The following is a 6,000-nucleotide window of genomic DNA, read 5'->3' on the forward strand; positions in this document are numbered from 1 at the left end:
GGGTGTACTGCCTCATGGAGCAGTGGGATTACCTAGGGGTGCTAAGAGACACACTGGTGGACCAACCTAGAGCCTAGAGCATGGGTGGGCAAACTAAGGCCCAGGGCCGGATCAGGCCCAATCGTCTTCTAAATCTGGCCCGCGGAAGGTCCGTGAATCCGTTTTTACATGAGTAGAATGTGTGCTTTTATTAAAAATGCATCTCTAGGTTATTTGTGAGGCCTGCCTGGTGTTTTTACATGAGTAGAATGTGTCCTTTTATTTAAAATGCATCTCTGGGTTATTTGTGGGACATAGGAATTCGTTCTCTTCCCCCCCTCCAAAAAAATAGTCTGGCCCTCCTCAAGGTCTGAGGGACAGTGGACCAGTCCCCTGCTGAAAAAGTTTGCTGACCCCTGGCCTAGAGTAAAACCCCTTATTCATTTCATATTTAAAGTTTGAATGCTATTTGCACTCTCAAAGCTTTTTCTTTTGGACACATGTGGTTGTATTTGCGATTCTGAGTTGTCACAAATCACAAACTAACCAATTATTGGTAATAGGTATTGATTTTCTTATAAATTAGTTACTGTACATCTGTGGCAGGTGAAGGTTTGTGCATGTTTGGTAAGTTATGCTATAAGTTTCCTTCACCCTTATGTTTTCCTTAGTAAGAATGCATAAAAAATACTTTTCATGCAATATTATTTGCTGTATATTCTTTTTCTTAACTACAAGAGTAGATTTCTGCATTTTCTGTTTTTTGAATGAATTGTTGCTATTTTGAATTTTATTGTTTTATTATCTTCCTAGGTGGGTTGTGCAAACCGCAATATATATATTTTTAATAGGGTAAGGCAGAGAAGGGTAGGAAAGGGGTCAGTATGTAGGGTAACCAGCCTCATATAATCAGCATGCTTGAGTCTAATTAATGCATGAAGGGGTTAATAGCATAGAGTAAGTTGTCCTTCCAGGCCTAGCCTATGTCACTTCCCTGCATGTTGGGAAGAAATGGGCAACCAAACATTTTATTCTACATGTAAATTTGGTGTGTGAGGAACTCTGAGTAGCTCCATGCTGCATGGCTTTAACCATCCTCTTTTTTCAGACAAGAATGGAGTTTTCCTGTTTCAATAGTTTAGGAACTGTTATCATTTTGTAACCAATAACTGTTTTACTGCCTATGCAACTTTTTCTGACTACTGCATGGAAAGGCACATGAATCTGACCTTTGAAGAGTTTTGTAAATAGACCACTGTATAACTTACTGAATGTGTGGTCTTATCTGTGGGCTGTGAAGTGGGATACTTTGGGGTTCACTGGAAAGGACACATATTAAAGGTTTTATAGCCTATATTTACACGCTTTTCTTTGCTGCATGTTTTGCCATCATAGATCTCTGCTGGAGTTCCCTCACCAAAGAGTACTTGCCCTAAACTTGGGTCTTGGCTTCCAGGATTTCCAGGATGATGATATATGGAACCAAGGATTTGGGAACCACTGATTTAGAGGATTAAACATAATGAATGCAATATGTGTGTCCCTATGGGTGGTGGATAAGTTTATTTAGTCCTCATGTTTAGGTGAAATAAAACATTTAAAGTATCTGGGGAAGGGGAATGTTTCCAATTAATCGTCTCAATAAATTGCTCCTACTGCTGAAGAGGCCAGAAAGCATCTTTGCTGTGAGTCCTACAAAAGCTGTCCAGAGCCTTGGTGGCCTTTTCCCATCTGGCCATTAGGACAGGGCCCTGACTGACTACAAAAGCTGCTGCTGCAGGAAGATGAGATCAGAGACCATCTGACCTATGAGTCCTGCAAGACCTGCTGCTGCTCAGGGCACCGAGAGACTATTGGAGTGGGGTATTGTTTGGAAGCTTTGCAGGGGGGGAATACTTAACTTTGAAGATGGATATTTTGCTTTTATTGGTTTGTTTTTGTATCTATCCTGTTACATCATTTTTATGCATGCTGTGAAGATTGTTTCATTTTACTGTATACTTAATTTAGCTGTTTTCATTTATTTTTTATGACTGCTTAAATTTTGCTGTATTTTTCTTCTTATGTAAACCAGCAACTAGCTTTTACTGGCTACAGCTAGTATGTCACCTACAGCCATTCTTGGGAAGCGACAGGCTGGGCATAGTGGTCAATATATTGGCAACCTCAAGACTTGCAAGGCACACTATGTGGGTCAATCCTGGTCAGTGGAGTTATGTCTTGAGACTAGATGGTTGATGGGGACAGATTACCCAAGCACATAAATCCACTGCTCGGAAGTCTGTGCTGGCTTCTTATGTTCTGCAAGGCCAGGTTTAAGATTACTGTGTTCATTTACAAGGCCCTTAAAAACTTGTATCCAGGATACCTAAAGGACCACCTAATCCCTTATAACTTGGCCTGATCATTGAGGTCTTTGCAGGAGTCTATGTTAGCATACCCTTAGAGTGCCCCGATTTTCCAGGGGCTGTCCCAGAATTACAGAAGCTATTCCAGCTTCTAGGGCTTTTTGTCAGCAGCAACTTGCTGGAGCTCAATTCCGGAACCTCTCAGGTGGGCGCCATTGCCATTCTAAGAGAACAAGGGAGGGGTCCATGGTTCCGGCACCTCTTTTTCTAGAAAAATAGCACTTCTGGCTTCTGATTCGATCACAGAATGTCGCTATTTCTCCTGCCAGTGCTGCCAACTCCTGAACTCGGGGAGGATGATGAGCTGGCACATGTCAGTGTAGTGTAGTGGTTAGGAGCAGGGGACCCGTAATCTGGTGAACTGGGTTCGCATCCCTGCTCCTCCACATGCAGCTGCTGGGAGACCTTGGGCTAGTCACACTTCTCTGAAGTCACTCAGCCCCACTCTCCTCACAGAGTGTTTGTTGTGGGGGAGGAAGGAAAAGGAGATTGTTAGCTGCTTTGGGTACCCTAAGGTAGTGATAAAGTGGGATATTAAATCCAAACTCTTCTTCTTCTCTTCTGTCCTGAGCCACAATGGCAGCAGTGGCTGAAAGGGAGCATCCCATTGTCTCTTCATGGCTACTGCTTGCCCTTTTTTAAAACTTATTTTCCTTTTTGTATATCTACCAAAGAATAAAATAAAATTGGGATTAAGGGGTTTTCTCAGGATGGGGAGGGTGTGTGTGGGGGGGATGTCTCCCATTGCTGTAGTAGTGGCAGCATTCACGCTTATGATAAGAAATACATGGTGGGGGGGGGGACAAAAACCGAGGAGCTGAGGAGGGTCAGTTGTGGGGGAGTTAGGAAAGTTGGAGGGTTTGTGTTAGTGGTCCCAGCAGTAGCCTTGCATTTAGTATTGTAGGCCCCTTTTTTTACACCTAGTTGATGTTAGATAGGCCCCCTCTGTACTGAACAACCAGTACCTACTGAATATTATTTTATTCCAGCAGGCATTCCAATTGCAGTTTGATTTTATAGTCTTAACTTATTTTTACTTTTTAAAAACTTTTTTTTGTATTGTATGTTTGTAGACTGCTTGGAGAATATTGCAGTTAGGCACTATGTCACTCATTGAAATAAAATAATATTAAATAATAAACCATGGAAAGGTGGCACACAAATAAACAATGGGAATGAGTTCCTTCCATTCAGAGCCATTTCACTGTCTCAAATGACTTCTGCTGCAACTGCCCTCTCACAAACACCAAATGCCATCCAAGGAAGACATGCCTCCACCAAGGACTGAACAAGTCCTAGCCGCTTGTCCCCACTCCCTTTTCTGAGGTCCTCTCTGGGTTCTGCTCCCTAGAAGGCAGCGGCCAAAAGGTGACACCAGGGAAAAACAGGCCCAGAAAATGCTGCCCCAATAATATATCACCATGTTATTTCTGTTCATGACAGTACACATTGCGATAATATTTTATAAGCCACTTTGACAGCCCTATAAGGCTAATAACACGCTCTATGTGGGGCTACCTTTGAAAGTGACCCAGACACTACAACTAATCCAGAATGTGGCAGCCAGACTGGTGACTTGGAGTGGCCGTCGGGACCATTTAACACAAGTCTTGAAAGACCTGCATTGGCTCCCAGTACGTTTCCGAGCACAATTCAAAGTGTTGGTGCTGACCTTTAAAGCCCTAAATGGCCTCGGCCCAGTATACCTGAAGGAGGGTCTCCACCCCTATCATTCAGCCTGTGAGAAGCCAAGTTACAGGGAACCAGGCAGAGGGCCTTCTTGGTAGTGGTGCCCGCCCTGTGAAACACCCTCCCATCAGACATCAAAGAGATAAACAACTATCTGATGTTTAGAAGACATCTGAAGGCAGCCCTGTTTAGGGAAGTTTTTAATGACTTATGTTTTAATGTATTTTTAATCTTTGTTGGAAGCTGCCCAGAGTGGCTGGGGAAACCCAGCTAGGTACAAATAAATTATTATTATTATTATTATTATTATTATTATTAGGGGTATAGTTCTACTAAATGAATAAACATCAGATTTGCAATTTCCAATTGTTTTTCTGAAGTTCATTTCACATCTGCCGATTCCCGCTGAGTCGTTCATTTTCTTTTCTCCTTTTTTCTCCTTTTGTTTCTCATTGTCTCTTTAGTCAGCAACCACTGCATTGCAGAGATATTCTCTCATCATGAACATCACTTGCATTGTGACAGTAGAGAAACATTCAGAATACAGGGAAAAATAGAACTGATATATCCATTGTGCCAGTTGCATTATGTCAATTGCAAAAGCTAACTGTGAGACAAGAGAAGCTCACAATGATTTAAAATAGAATGGTGAGGGGAGAACTGCGTCAGATAAGACAACACCATCAAACATCTCCAAATATAGACAGGGGCGGCAAATTTGTAAGCTCACCTGTCCTGATTAAGAACTTTTTAATATAACATCAGATTAATTATTCACTCCCTTCTTTCTAAAGGAAGCTCATGCAATACAAGCTTAAGTTAGGCAAAAGCTTCTCAACCCTGAAAGGTCTGTTTTTTGAGCTTGGGAAAAGATTCGTTTTAGACCACAATGGGATAGTCTACAAGAGTGTTTTTCACATACAGTGGTACCTTGGGTTACATACACTTCAGGTTACATACGCTTCAGGTTACAGACGCCGCTAACCCAGAAACAGTACCTCGGGTTAAGAACTTTGCTTCAGGATGAGAACAGAAATCGTGCTCCGGCGGCACAGCAGCAGCAGGAGGCCCCATTAGCTAAAGTGGTGCTTCATATTAAGAACAGTTTCAGGATAAGAACGGAGCTCTGGAATGAATTAAGTACTTAACCTGAGGTACCACTGTATTTTTACTTTTAAGGAACACTTTTCCACATGAATATAATAATAATGCTTAGCATTGGTATGTCACTTTCGCAGAGCCACAAAATCATAGCTTTTGCCATAGAAGGGACATTTTTCACAGCATTGGCTTAAAGATCGCCTAGACCAACCCTTTGCAGGTGCAGGAAAACCACTGCTACAACAGCTCTGGTAGGCAACCATCCAACCTCTGTTTTAAAATATCTGAGGAAAGCGAGTCAGCCACCTTCTCTTTACTGTTCCACTGTTAAACTGCTCACACTGAGGAAGTTCTCTTAATGTTTAGGGGGAATCTATTGTCTTGAAATTTCATAGAATTGTAGAGTTGGAAGGGACCCTGAGCATCATCTAATCCAATCCCCTACAATGCAGGAATCTCAGGTAGATCATACTAGGACAGGTGGCCATCCAACCTCCAAGGACCAAGCTTTTTGTTTAATACCAGCTTCCACATGGGATCTTAGAGGCATCTCGGCAGTTCTTCTGTAGAAGGTCAGTGGATACAGAAACTAGCAAGGACTTGCTAGCATTTTGAAACATGTTCAAAACATTTCCTTCTCTTTCTGTGAATGAACCAGATCTTATTTTTCAAGTGCATGACAGGTGTGTCCTCCTTGCTTTCAATGCACAGATTCTTATTGGCATGATTTGCAGTCGGAACATCAGCTTGACTGAAACATGAGTAAATTTCAAACACGAGCTAAAACAGATTATGGACTTCGAGGATATTTTCAACACTGAGC

The sequence above is a fragment of the Podarcis pityusensis genome, assembly GCF_964106645.2.
Source record: "Podarcis pityusensis genome assembly, chromosome: Z".
Lineage (NCBI taxonomy): Eukaryota > Metazoa > Chordata > Lepidosauria > Squamata > Lacertidae > Podarcis > Podarcis pityusensis.